We start from the raw sequence: 14,472 nt of genomic DNA, 5'->3' as shown, positions 1-14,472 counted from the left end.
CTGTGGGGACTGTGCAGTGTACTCCCTCTGCAAGGAATTACTGGTGAGGCTGTGCAGCTATGACCGTAGCCGAAATTCTCCTTTTGGTGTTATCTGCAACCCTTCGTTGTTATCTGCCACTCTGAGCTGGCTGTGGTGTTGTGAAGAATGCTACTATTCTTCACCCTAGCGCTGTGGTAAATTCTACAACCTGCTCCAGCCAGCTGCTACCACGCTTTTTACAATTCCAACTGTCACTCAACCCCCTACTATGTAATCAGCTGTGAGTCCATGTGCTTTTGCAATTACAGCTTACTGCTGATGCTCTCTTTATTTCAGTTATGTTTTTTTTCAGGATATTGGCAGGAGCTTTTTTTTTCTTGTCACCGTATACCATGCTTCTGTCTGCCCGGTGTGCGCATTGAACGTTCCTGGGAAACAGCCCTGCAGATTGGTAAAACGTTCCTGCAGAAGGCCGCGCTGCAATTACCTTCTCCTTTGAGTCTTTAACCATAGCGCTAAACCTGGTAAAAGGCGCCGGGAGTCCTACATCAGACCGTGGGCCTGAGAGAAAAACAGAAATCAGAGGAGGGAAGACATGAGGGAGCATGTTGCGAACACTTAGTCCCCCCCACCACTGCTGGATGGGGACATCCGCAGCCCACCACAGAACATCAAAGATCAGCACTCCATCCACCAAGTGTTCCTGTAATTATTCAGTGAAGTTATGGATATATCTTTATGTAAGCGTACCTATACATATGAATACCTGCACATATTCTTGTATAGATATGTATATGTACATGTATGGATATGCTATATATATTTATACATATCATTAGATATTATGTACATATCTATTCTGTTTGTTGTCTGTTTCTGGAAATTCTAATGACCTTCTTTTCCTAGGTACCATTTTTCCAAATTGGCTCTGTGTTTTGTTATGCTTTTTTTTTTCTTTTGTTTCTTTTTTTCAAAAATGGTCTCTGTTCAGCACTTTGGGACAACACAGTTGTAAAAATGCACTAAATCTGGATCTGCATTTAGATTGATTGATTACCTGACTGACCACTGCGTTTTCCAGGTGCACTGTGTGGCCAAAAGCAGCCCGAGCTCCCCAGCACACATAATGTAGAACCTGGCCATCCCCTATCTCCTTTTCTCACTGTTTATCCACTGTCATTTCAAGAGGAGCTTGAGGGGCACTAGGCAGACACCACAAGAGGATTCTGCCCTTTTGTCCAAATTATTGGGGGTGTGGGATTACACAGGGCTGGTGGGTCGTGGGGTTAAGTATCATAGAAATTAAGGTTGTACTGCAGTGCCCAAATTCAATGTGGAAGTAAATTACCCTATGGATTCCTGAGCATTTTTGTAGGTGTATCATAAAGGCAAAATGGCTCCCCCTCTTTCGGTGTTAAATGAGGCACACCTTGTCATCTGTTGAAAGGTGTAACATCTAGAGCCAAAAATAAAAGTTTAACATTCTTAATTTTGTTTGAAATCTCAACAAACAAAAACACTCTGAAACACACTAAAATATTGGAGATTTTTGTCACAGAATGGGAATTTAGCTCTAACCTGAGCCCCCCGACAGGATACCAGCATTCCGGTTTTCACATAGAGCTAGGTAGCACATTTCGGTCTTTCAGAGGGTAAGAAACTGAAGCAAATCAAAGGGGAAAATGACACAATGCCTTTATTAGCTGGAGGGATTTAAGCAGGAGCCATGATTTATGCAGGTATCCCAAAGCCACTGCTCCCCAGTGTGAGCTCACCCAAAACACACTCATGGCACGCTACTTCCTATCTGCATATCCTGTCCTTAAATTATATATTCTCTTCATTACTTAGGGAAAAAAGTGAATATTAACAACTCCATAATGGTTTTTGCATAGGTAATGGGCACATTTTTGAATTATACTTGCAAATGAACGTGTGTGTGTGTGTGTGTGTGTGTGAGAGAGAGAGAGAGAGAGAGAGAGAGAGAGAGAGAGAGAGAGAGAGAGAGAGAAAGACAGTATATCTCTAGGTGAGTGAACGAGTGACTGAATGATTGAGCAACTGACTGGGTGAATAGATGACTGAGTGAATGCATGTGCATTTATCCACAGCATGCATCTGTCTGCGGTGTTACACGTGGGACGCGTGGGAAGACTACAGCAAAAAGAATAAAAGAGATTTCAAATGGGTTGCTGACGTTTATTGCAACTGAATTAATTAATATGCGCCTATATATTCCTTACAAAAAAAAACCTCAAGGAGTGTTTCCACAGCCAGCTGCCAGATTCATTATTGTTAATGCCTGCGTGGGCACATTTGGACAGCAATAACTGAGCCTGAATCTGTCACTCGTTGTCTGAATGCCAGCGAGGCATTGTGAACTCATAAGGCTGTTTTCCACATTAGAGCGCTTAGGTGATTACGCCTTTTCTGAAATATATCAAAGGTAGAGTAATTCTGCTAATTGATTTTTTTTTTCATTTCCCTCGCTGTAATGTGAAGTGATTAACAGATGTGGGACCCCGTGGTTTGTTCTTAAACTACCTGTGTAAGGTGGATGAGAGGCTGGTGCGTATGTTCTGGGTAGCCCCGACTGGGGATCCAGGAACTGTGCCTCAAGTGACGGGCAAGCTCAGCACAGTGAAATCCCATCATGCTTTGGGTGTCACCGAACAAGGTGAACCTTTGATGCAGGTAGCAAATCTGCTGCAGAGAGAGAAGTTGTTTCCCTTTGTTGTTGCCATTGGTTCCAAATTCCACACCTGCACAAGGACTCCAAAGAGACACGGAGAGAGCTGGTGACAGAGAGAGAAAGATGGGGAGGCAAAGAGAGATTCAGAGCATTGGTTTGTTCGTCTGATGCGTCTCTGGAGAACCATGGCTCCAGGAAGCTGTGTGTGTGGCACCTTAAAGAAGACCCTGCTAAACCCCACACAGAGAAAAGAGCAGAATAACAGACAGCATCACCATATTGCTCTCCCTTTCCCAAAGAGCTTGAATAGAATTCAGATCTGCCAGGGACAAGAAGTGTCCTCTGCTGATGCTCCTGCCAATGCTGCCCAGCCCATCTGGACCACAATCTCATTACCCCCTCTGTCATAGTGCCATCTGCTGGCTCAGAAGACTCACTCCATCCTGCGTTCCCGTGTAGCTGTCAGACAGACGAGCCTCGCCCCCCCCCCAACCACCTCAGTAGTGACCACCTGAGCTGAAACAGATGGCCACACAAAGCCCCCCCAATCACCCCATTGCTGGAGTAATTCTACCACTGAGTGCTTTGCTTCATTTTAATGACTTTGTTACATAACATTATCTCTTTGCTTCACTGACACCTTTACCAATGGCCACACCCAGTGCTTATGATTTTATATTGCAGGGAAGGGTTTTTACTGGAGTTACTGAGGTAAATCTAATTGTTTGAAAGTACAGCGGCTGTAGCTCACCAGCCAAAGAACCCCAGCCCTCACAGCCAAAGCACCCTGACTCACAAGGTTAGTGTGGCATGATTATTTCACATTACATTTGCTTAGCTGCCGGACGATCTCATCCAAAAGGACTTATAGGCCTTTACTGAGGCAATTCAGGTTAAGTACTTTGCCCAAGGGTACAGCAGCAGTGTCCTACCTGGGAATCCAGCCAGCAACCTTTGGGGCTCCAAACCCTGCTTTTTAACACCTCGCCTCTTTAAAAAGGTATCATAGGAGCAATAAAGGGTAACAAAAATCATGGATAGTCAGAATCAAAGTGAAAAAGAGCTAAAATGAAAAAAATTGAAGCATGAAATAAAACTTTAGTAGGCCCATGTACAATGTAAGTTCATATTTTTACATAGACATATGTAAAAATATACCAACACACAGACATACACACGCACGCACGCACGCACACCACACACACACACGCACACACCACACACACACACATACACACACACACACACACACACGAAAACCAGATTCAATAACCCATATGTCACAATTGCAAATTCAGGGGCAGCCCAAGCGAGCAGTGGGGGAAAGCCAGCGATGAGGTGGTAGAGCAGGAGGAGTTAACAGACTTTGCCATCAGGGGTCCGCAGGTCTCACAGTGCAAATGGAGCACCTCCCATGCCAGCAGAGAGCCCCCCCCCCCCAGCTCAGCCGCCTCACATTCCAAAAACGAGCTGCGCAGGACAACGGCGGGTAATTACAGAGTCCCCCGGCGGAACGTCGCGAGACGTAGCGGCAGTGCGGCGCACGCTCGCGGGTTTTCACAGGCAAACAAACCCGTGGAAACACACCACGGTCCAGAAGGAGCCAGGTCTAATGAGTCAATTAGCTTATAAATTACCATGATTAATTACCAGAGTGGAAAAGCGAGCTGGCAGATGTACAGTGTTGCCTTCGCGCGGAGCCGAAACCGCTCTCAGTAATCAACTGGCAGCTCCCCTCCGTGCAATTCGATGCAGGCTGAGTGAACCAAATTGGACTCCAAATCCAATCGCAGTTTATCAGAGGCATTCAATATGAAACGGTACTGAAGCAGCAACACAAAATTATTTAGTCATAACCCTCCAGGAGTTTTGAGCAGAGTGCGGAGCAGACCTAACTCCCTCTGAGGAGGACTTTGAGAGTGACTTAATATTTAAGAGATCAGAACAATCACCCCCACACACACACACAAACACACACACACACACACACATTTGATCAATATCAGTAGCCCAGGTGTCTGTTCATCCCTATCACCACACCAGCTATTGCAGATTTCTTCACTGGGGCTAATGATGGTTGCTAGCCATGCATCACCACTGCAGCAAGACAAAATCGTGAATTGTAGTTGTGTTTTTCACATTAGTAATCACTACTGCTGCAGAAGGGTAAGCATGGTAAACCCCTCTAATGGTCCTGGTCTTCAAACACAGCTTTATTTTATATTTATATAATGCTTTTCATCCCAGGAGCTGAAAGGAGCTTTACAGCAGGGCGTGGGAGGGAGGTAACTCATCTCATCAAAACCTAATGTGCTACTCTAATCCAGGTAGCACATGTCTTGGAATTACTTCCCCCTCCAGCAAATAGAAGTCAATAAGAAACCTGGCTTGACTCCTCCCTGAATTTCCCTTGTTTGCACGTAACCCCTTTTTTGGTGCTGTTGTGTTTTTTTTCTTTTCTTTTCTTTTCTTTTTCGGACAGCTTCTGGAATTTCTCTAAGGTACACAGCACCATCCGATGGCTAATTGATGAATTCATTCCCGGCAGTCTGAGACGATGATGACGGCGACGACCACGCGCCTTCCGACGCACCTCGCAGCAACGGCGGGCACACCGTGCCTAAATTTAGATGCGGGGAGTCACACAGGGTGCCAGAATAGCTCACGGGCCAGGCATGTGGAAGGAGGGGGGAGCGAGGGCCGGGGCCCCGTTGGAATGATGGAGAGGGTGATTAAAGCACAAAAAGAGCTCCGTTAATTCTGTATGAGGATGAGAACGAGGGGAGGGAAAGGTGAAGCCCTCGCCCAAATGGGAACCCTAAATCTTCTGGCGCTCCCCCCCGTCACCCTCCCGCCGTCTGGCAGGGGGGGAAACACGGGCGGCACACCACCCACCCCCGAGGAACCTCCGCATCCATAAATCTTTGATGGGACACGGGCCTTAGGTAGCGCCCAGACAAGCCCCGACAACATTGCTCTGCCACTACAGTCCTCAGAGAGTCCGTGACAACGCTTCTCACGAGAAGGAGCGAGTCTGAGGGCTCAGCTTCTATCTTAAGTAAAAGACCAGGTGGCTGAGGCACAGGATGAGGTCTGGGTTATTAAAAATACCCTGCCTCTGTCTGTCAGCAAAACCTGTTTTTAGGCCTAAGGTTGAGCCTTGAAGAAAGTTGGTAATTAGATATGACATGTCTGAGAAACTTGTTCTGAACTTTCCTCCATCTACAGAATCAACTCTATTCATAATTAAATCAGCTGGAGACGGCAGAGATAGCCAAGGAGTCGAAGGAGCCAAGGAGAGAAAGCACGAAAGGAAAAGCTCTAAATGGTGTTTTTTGCTATGACTGGAGGAAGTAGCCCTTGAAGCAGTTGAGCCCCTCACTCACTGGCCGTCTCGCTGACTCACCAACAAAGTGACTCCTGCAGTAACAAAACGTAGACACTAGATGGCACCAATGTTGAAAAGTGTCTTTTGGTTCCCTCCTTTTTTTACATTATCTCTGCAAAAAAATCTACTAGGGTAAATATACATAATGTGTGCATGCAACAAAGGATATATTTCCTGAGTTGAAGTGTAAAAACATTGATGCTGCAGCCACTTACTACACACAGGAGACAGAGAGGAGAGAGCCATTTTGACCGCTGCAGCGTCATTAGGCAGACTGTTCAAGAGCAGTCACAAATGTACATCAGCAATCCTCAGGTGAGCCCAGACCTGTCCCTAGACGCTGGGCAGACAGAGGCAAGTCTGGGCACTATGGCACCGGCCACAGGTGCACTCAGCTATCTCCTCATCTTGGGCCGTCAGGACAGTCTGTGCATTGAAGCCAAGCAGCGCACCGCATCAGAGTGGGGGAATTAATAATAATTCCATTCACATATCTCAAAGACTCAGCAATGCAAGACGATGCAAATGTGGGTCTTTTGGGTCAGGGTTTGTCTTCTCGACAATAGCATACAAGGGCTAGAACAGGCTGAGCTTCATCTCTTTTTTTTTTTTTTTTTTTTTTTGCTTTGCACTTATTTTTAACTTTTTGTGCCATCTTGAAATACATTACACCACATGCACCATCTGAACCACCTATGGGGCAATACAGCAAGACTGCAGAGGTACAGTGTTAAAACTGCAGCACACAACAGATTGCAACATTCAAACATGATAAATCATTCGCCAGTTAGTAGTTAGCTATGAAATTTATTTGAATCTGTCTTTTCTAATCTACTTCTAATCTCGTCTTTTCTAATTCAACTGGGACTGAGACTGAAACTGAGTATACAATTGAGTGCATATAAATCTTTGGATTCAGAAGTGAATTAAATTTAACACCAACAGAGATGGTGGATGAGGGTGTGAGTGTGTGTGCTTTTCATGTCATTTCAATGCAGAGCAACCTAAAGACAGTATTTTGAAATCAACCTGGTTCTGTCAAATGAGATTTTTGGATGAAATCAAGCAGGTCAGATTGCATTGCCCGAGGGAGTTATCACATTTCATCAAATGTAATCATGACTGGCAGTAGATGGGTGGAATCAGTAAACTATTACATGGTTACATTACATTCATTTAGCAGATGTTCTTATCCAGAGCGACTTCCAGCACAAATGAACATAAGTATATCCATTCAAGTTGAATGAGCAACAGTGTCACACCAGGCTAACAACACTCCCAGACCAGTGAGTGCGAGTATGACACTATTCAAGCCCCACCACAAGTTAACTTGTGCAACCTGACTAGTCTAGGGAATCCGATTATTCTACCATATATCACAGTCACTAGGTCACAGAATCCAAAACACATTGCAATACTACACGTAAAATAAACAGCAAGTACTACACGTAGCTGAAGTTAGGGGGTGGGGATTAAGGTGGAACCGAAATGCAATCCGAAGAGGTGGGTCTTCAGTCTGCATCAGAAGATGGCCAGTGATTCTGCTGTGCTGACCCCCATGGGGAGTTCATCCCACCAGTGAAGGACCAGTCCAGACAGGGACTGTGTCTAAGAGGAGCGACCCCATCGGGATGGGACAGTCAGTTGCCCCATGGTTGCGGAATTGTAGCAGTTCTACCAGTAAAATCACAGCATTATAGTGTGTAATCGTATATTGTATGTTACTCTCATCTGCTTTGTTTTGCACTTCACCATTTCCTGAATGTTGCCTGCTACTTGTGCTCTACTCCTGGGGGTATATACAACATGTATAAAAAGAAGACATTGCCCCCTGTCGTCCTGTAGTTTGAGGTTTGTTTTTCCTATGCAGAATCAGTGTAATTTAAAATGTTTCATCCAGCAAAATATGTTGTGGCAACACAGCATTGGTCAGCAATGTCTCTTGGTTGCACTGACTTGCTATGAATTATTATTATTATTAGTAGTAGCAGTAGTAGTAGTAGTACTAGTAGTAGTAGTAATAATTTCCCAGCAGTTACCTGAATAACACAGAAGGGATGTTTAGGATCAAGAAGAATATAGAACTATTTTATTAATAGTATGCTCACGTGTTGATTCAATTCAGTAAAAGGTATGCTCACACATTGTGAAACTGTGCAAATAAAAAGATGAATATTTATGTCCTGGGGTGCGGATAATTCACACCAAGTTAGCACTCATTTAACGCAGCCAGTGGGAACCAGCCTCTGAAGATTTGGCGCATTAGCGATAAAATTGTCTTTACAGCAAACCCATCATTTATGCTCTTCTTGGGATAAAATAAATGTCAGATAATTTGGATGACTTTAAAAGGTTTAAATTTGTTTAATAGGTCAATAAATAGGTCACATTGCAATCTGGCTAACTCACCTAGGAGAGCATTTTTTAATCAATATCATCCTCATCACATTCATCATTGATTGATGGCATGCGTGAGTATCTGTGTAAAGAATAGATCACATTATTGTGTCTGTACAACTGCCTAACTATTCCAAGGCCTACATTACAGTGCCTCCATTCACAATGCAAAACCCCAAAACACAATGTCATCCAGGTAGGCAGGAAATTTTTTTTTGACTTTTTAATGCTGATACTTTCTAAATATTTCAGCATTACATCCCAGAGTAATTCATCATTAAGGCCTTTTAGGAATCAAGGTTTGTAATGTGAAAATCCAACAAGCTTTTCTTTCCTTTTCATCTACATTAATTCATCTACATTTCCTCTCTTTGGAGGCCATTCAATCTTTTCAATTCAGAAAGGTATAGCCTACATGTTATGGTTAAAGCCATTCAAATGCATGTGTATTCAGGACAAAACCACTCTTCCTTCCTACAGAGATTTTGTCCTCACCAATTCGTTTCAGCATCAGAGTCAATCTGTGTACTCTGTAGGTACATACATTATGCTATATCACATAGACATCTTATGAAATTTGCACTTGTAACACTACATGCAGTGTCACCTCTTGTAGAATTATTTCCCCACAGAAAATTACGCGTAGTACTGTTGTGACATCAAGCATGTTGTCCAAAGATTTCTATTAGGTATGGGGCCTCCAGCCTAGTGTTGTTTTTTATGCTGTTCATGTCCAAAATTACGTTTGAGGTTCTTTCCCTTTCTGTGAAAGGTCAGAGGTGAAAATTGATATTACACCTGGATCTCTGAAGAGTAGATGTAGACGCAAGAGTAGATGCAATATTTTGTCATTCAACCCACATGTCCAAAAAATGCGTTTGCTTTCATGGTACAAAGTTGGGTATCCTAATTTGCCCCGGCAATAGACTGACTCGATGCGATAAAAACAAAAACGTTGTCCATTGTGTTCACAAATAATGTCTGCATTTACATTCCTCTCATAGCAGTATAAAGCTTCCATGTGAAGCATTAAATAGACTTTTGGGTATGGCAGAGGAATTATCTTCCCAGTGAGATGATACGAACTCAGTTCCAGTATCAAATGACAACAGCTTTGCACGGGCGCTCCCTGTGGAACAAAATTATAACAGCCTCCACCTGTCCTTTTTGCAGATACAGGAGTATTCATCAAACCCTTTTGCTTTCAGATAGGAAGAGGGGGGGGGGGGGGGGGAGAGAGAGAGAGAGAGAGAGAGAGAGAAAAGATATGTATAAAAATTGCTACACACATAAAGCCACCGATTGGGCTAATATTCATATCTGCTTCCTTTGAGAAACAACCCTGTTTGGATGTGCATTGAAATCCCAGAGGTAATCACGACTGCAGAGAGAAGATGCTCAGCCGGGTCATTGATAGGGTACGGTTCGACACCCAGCTGTGCCGTACTTCTGCGAGTCGTCAAAAATAAGACTTTGCCCTCAATTCCTCTCTGCAGAGGAGCAGAATGATGCAGCGCTCTGCTATTTTTAAAATACCGTTAGTCTGCATTGGCTGGAGCAACCGCGTACTTTCGGGAGATGTCTGCGAGCGATAGCCTACCTTTTGTGCCGTCCTCGCGATACGGTTCCGATTCGTCACGCTGTTCTGAAAACAGACACGTGGCCAATCCCATCTCCATCTGTATGGGTCAACGCACGCGCGCATGTGTGTGTGTGTGTGTGTGTGTGTTCGTGCATTTTGCGATGAAAAGATAATAAAGCGAACAGCCATCTGGACCACTCAGTCATGGGTCAGTCATTCGTGCGCGTTGTCGTGTGTACTGTGTAGCCGTGTCCAAGCCTGCACACCTCACACAGAGGCATGGCCTGGTGGTTGACCCGAGTATGACAAAAGTTTTCCGTGCAACAGCCGCGGTCCCCTGTTCCCTGCACCACTCTTTTCTGTATTCTTGTGTTTGCTGGTAGGCGGACACCACGCAAGTTTACGATCTGTTTCAGAGTGTATGGTCTCATGCATTTTTAACGATGCTGGAGATGGAGAGAGAAGGAGCATGGGAGCATTTCTGTCGGGAAAACGCGAATGTGGTAAATGTATTCCTTTGTTCCTTTGTCATCTGTGCGGTACTAACCCACCATCTCCCTAGGAAACGTGGGCCGGTGTAGGCTCAAGTATCCGACGGTGGGCAGGGACCGAGTGTGAGTGGGCTCGTACGCGCGTGGGCGTGTGTATAAAGACATGATTAAGGATTTTCACTTGATAGGGGGCGAGATTAAGCAGCGTCGCGGACAAAATGATTCCTTCATTAATTTTTTCATTGCCCTCCGGAGATTTGGTGAAGAGATTCCATTTATTGCGCTAGACTAATTTCTAAACCTTGCCGTCGAAAAGGAGGTAGCACGTTGCTGGAGCCATGCATATCATACAAAATACGGTTTCAGCATTGCGTGGTTCAAACAAGTTATGACCTCCCTTGAGAAAAGTAGAGATACGCAACAAGTTTTGCTTGAGGAATAAAGAATGCCATCTATCGGATAAGTATTGTAACTGTGGCACTGTTCGAGAAGGTTTACCACTGCTCTAAGGCTATTTTTTTTTCAAGATCGGGTTACTCAGGGAAGTTTATGACAAGCCCCATTCTGACTGTCAATTTATTCGTCACTGCACGAAGCGCTCGGCGACGCATTTATTAGAAGATCAATTATGTCAGGTTGTCATCTACGCACTGACACTCACATCGAAGTCCACGCTTTTGGTTAGGTAGTTATCGCGCAGACTTCAGTCCGTAGTCTGGCTTGTCACAGATCACATGTTGTAGCGAATCTGTCTCCCTAAAGCTCTGGTTATTTGGAGAGAAATGGTCTGTGATGGTATACTATAGATCATATATTTTACTGCGTTTCTTTAATGAAGAACGAACATCCAGAAACGTCTGCAAGCGCGCACAGCGAGACCTCGTTTCAGACTCGTTGACCTCAGGCATGCCTTCATTAAAAACACTGTTTATATAAAGTATTATCAATATATGATTATCACTATTATGACATGCAGGTTTTCTGCAATTACGAGTGTGCAAGGTATTTGAATCCAATAGAAATGACTCCTTCTAAGAGTTGATTTTACAAATTAGGCTCCTTGCCACAGTCAAAAGTCAATATGTAACACCAATCCTGCATGTCTCACAAGGAGTCGAAAGAGAAAAATATTCTGATATCGGAAAGAAAAACGGGAAAATGTGGAAACTGAGTATCGACCTGAAGTTTAATTGGCTTCCGACCGCAACCATTATGTACACAATCTGATATATAATACCCCCCTAGCTCTGAACTGATGATGTTCAATATGTGACTTTCCCCTATCATTATGCACTGCATTCTTTTTTTAAGATACATTTTCTTTGAACTCTGTGCAGAAATACATTTTTCAAGCGGACTTGACTGCTTCACTACTAAAACCGGTTTAAAAAGGTAACAACTGTCATGTTTTTATACATATTTTCAGACAAAGCATACTTTTAGATGTACATGTGTTTTGAAGATTTAATTTTATAGACAGTTAAAAAAGGGAAATCATTTTGGAAACCAGAGGCCTGTTTCAAGTTTATTCCAAATGCAATGGCCTTACAACAAATTTGTAACACTGCCTGATGTTTAATTTAATTCTGGAAATGACAACATAATACATCGTTTTAAATTTGTTGTAAGCCATGTTTCTGAACCTCTATAGGCAATATTCATAATGGTTTACGAAATGTTGTCACATATTATGCCCGCCGCACATTGGATTTCAGCACTGTCAGCTTGTCAGTTGAAACAGGTGGCCGCTTGGCATAGTGGTAAGAATGGCTTGTAAGCACAAGGTTGCTGGTTTGATTCCCTGCTGGGGCTTTGCTGCTGTACCCTTGGGCAAGATGCTTAATGCACAATTGCCCCAGTACATATCCAGCTGCATAAATGAGTAACATGTAAAAATTGTAACGAATCTAAGTTTCTCTGGGTAAAAGCATCTCCTAAATGATGATAATGTAATGCAATGAAACGGTTATGTACAGGTATTTGTTGAATGCTTCTGCGTTTGCCCTGCTGCTGAAGAGAACGCACAAACACAAACCTCCATCTTTCCCCAATGAAACACTCTACCAGAAATATATTCAGAATCAGAACCGCACTAATCAGAAACACAGCTCTGTATCTTCTTTTAATGAGTGTTTAAAAATACTGTTTCCTTGTTCAGCCTTCCTATTGGTACCTGCCTTATTCTTAACCATGACATTATTGGCATTTAGCAGATGCTCTTATCAAGAGCGACTTACACAGTTTATCCTGTGTTTACATGTTACTCATTTTTACAGCTGGACATTTACTGTGGCAATTCTGGATTAAGTGCTTTTCCCAAGGGTACAGCAGGAAATAGACCTTTCCCCTGCAGGGAATCAAACTGGCAACCTTTTGGTTTATCACCATGCTACGCTGCTGCCCACAAGGGCACGCGGACATTTGTGCAATCTGCACTGTTTTTTGGCGGCACAGTTTAAGTCAGCCCTTAGCATTATCGTTCCAGGACCATTTGTTTTTTTTATACTGTTGGATTATCTTTTTCTCAACAGATCAACACCCTTCAGCCAGCGGTGGGTTTGTTTCCTCCATGCTGGAAGAGGGGCAATTTGTACCTTTCATTGTGAGGGTACAGCACATGGCAGCAAAAATCACCTGAGTTTATATGAGACCAAAAGTGCTAAAATGTACTCTTTCAGGGTTCATTTAGCACCAACATTTTGCTGTGGACACAAACATATTGGATAGCATATTTAAGAGCAATGTATTAGAGCTTCAGAAACAGGTTGTGGGAAGCGATCAAGTATTTTAGGAAAAAAACTGCAAAATATTTTTTCAGCAATAATCATGTTTCAGCTGTGGCCCATATATACAATGGCATGGGAAGACAACTCCTCTCATACATTTTGACAATTTTTCCTGCTGAAATTATACCTTAAGCAAAGGATAACAGGTATTTCCAGTCTTAACTGAAATTCATAGCTGGTGGAAACTCCTGTCTGTTCTAGTTCATTGCGAGGCTTTAGCTGGCTTTAGCTAGCTGCAAGAATAAGGTGTAGAATGTTTGTTTTGTTGTAGTCTTTTGTTTGTAGTATGTTTTCTTTAATGATGACAGTAAAGACATTCTTCGCTGCTAGCTATGCATAACAATATTGATTTACCTTGCTGCAACATCTGAGGCATGCACTGACAAGTGACTATAAAATTCTCTCCAAAGGCCTGCCACACATGTGAATTTATTGATCATTATAATTGACTACGAGGCTTAAAAATAGCAAGACCCTTATTTTTCAGCGGGCTGTTTTCCTTTGGACGATTCACTTTGATAAGTCACTTGCTAATGTAGCAATAGAAGATTAGCGATCAAGTTAACTAATTTAGCCAACTAGCAAACTAGAGAGCCCGTCACATCGATTTCTTGTACAGTTTGTTAATTTGCTGCCTTGCAGATGGACTTTTCAGGACAGGAGAATTCTGAACACTGCCGCTTTGTAATGAATGGGATGAGATGTATCATTTGCCATCCAGCATAGAGGGTTCTGTGGCTTTAAGCCATCAGCACAGAACGCTAATAATACCCCTCACATAGCACATTCACCACCTGTCACTCACAGCCAACAATGAAGTGAGATCTCCTGCTTGATTTCTGGGTGTTTATTTCATAATTACTAATACATAATTACACACTTTTAATTTTTCTTTTGCTGTTTTTTTTGGATCTGAATTCAACAAATCTCAGACTTGAGAGCATGCCTCAGAGATTTACAGTAGATGAACACTCTGAAAAAGCTCCTCTTGGACATGTTCCACCTGTATAAATCTGAACTATACACAATTTATTGTGACACGGGGAATATGCGTCTGTAATTGTCAAAGCTGTGGACTTGCCGGCCAAACTATTAGAGAGGCTGTTGTCAGGAGTATGTGCTGTAAAATTCTTGCCTCACTGTTTAATGCCAAA

Source organism: Megalops cyprinoides, chromosome 1, assembly GCF_013368585.1.
Source record: "Megalops cyprinoides isolate fMegCyp1 chromosome 1, fMegCyp1.pri, whole genome shotgun sequence".
Classification (NCBI taxonomy): domain Eukaryota; kingdom Metazoa; phylum Chordata; class Actinopteri; order Elopiformes; family Megalopidae; genus Megalops; species Megalops cyprinoides.
This window is presented reverse-complemented; position numbering follows the sequence as displayed.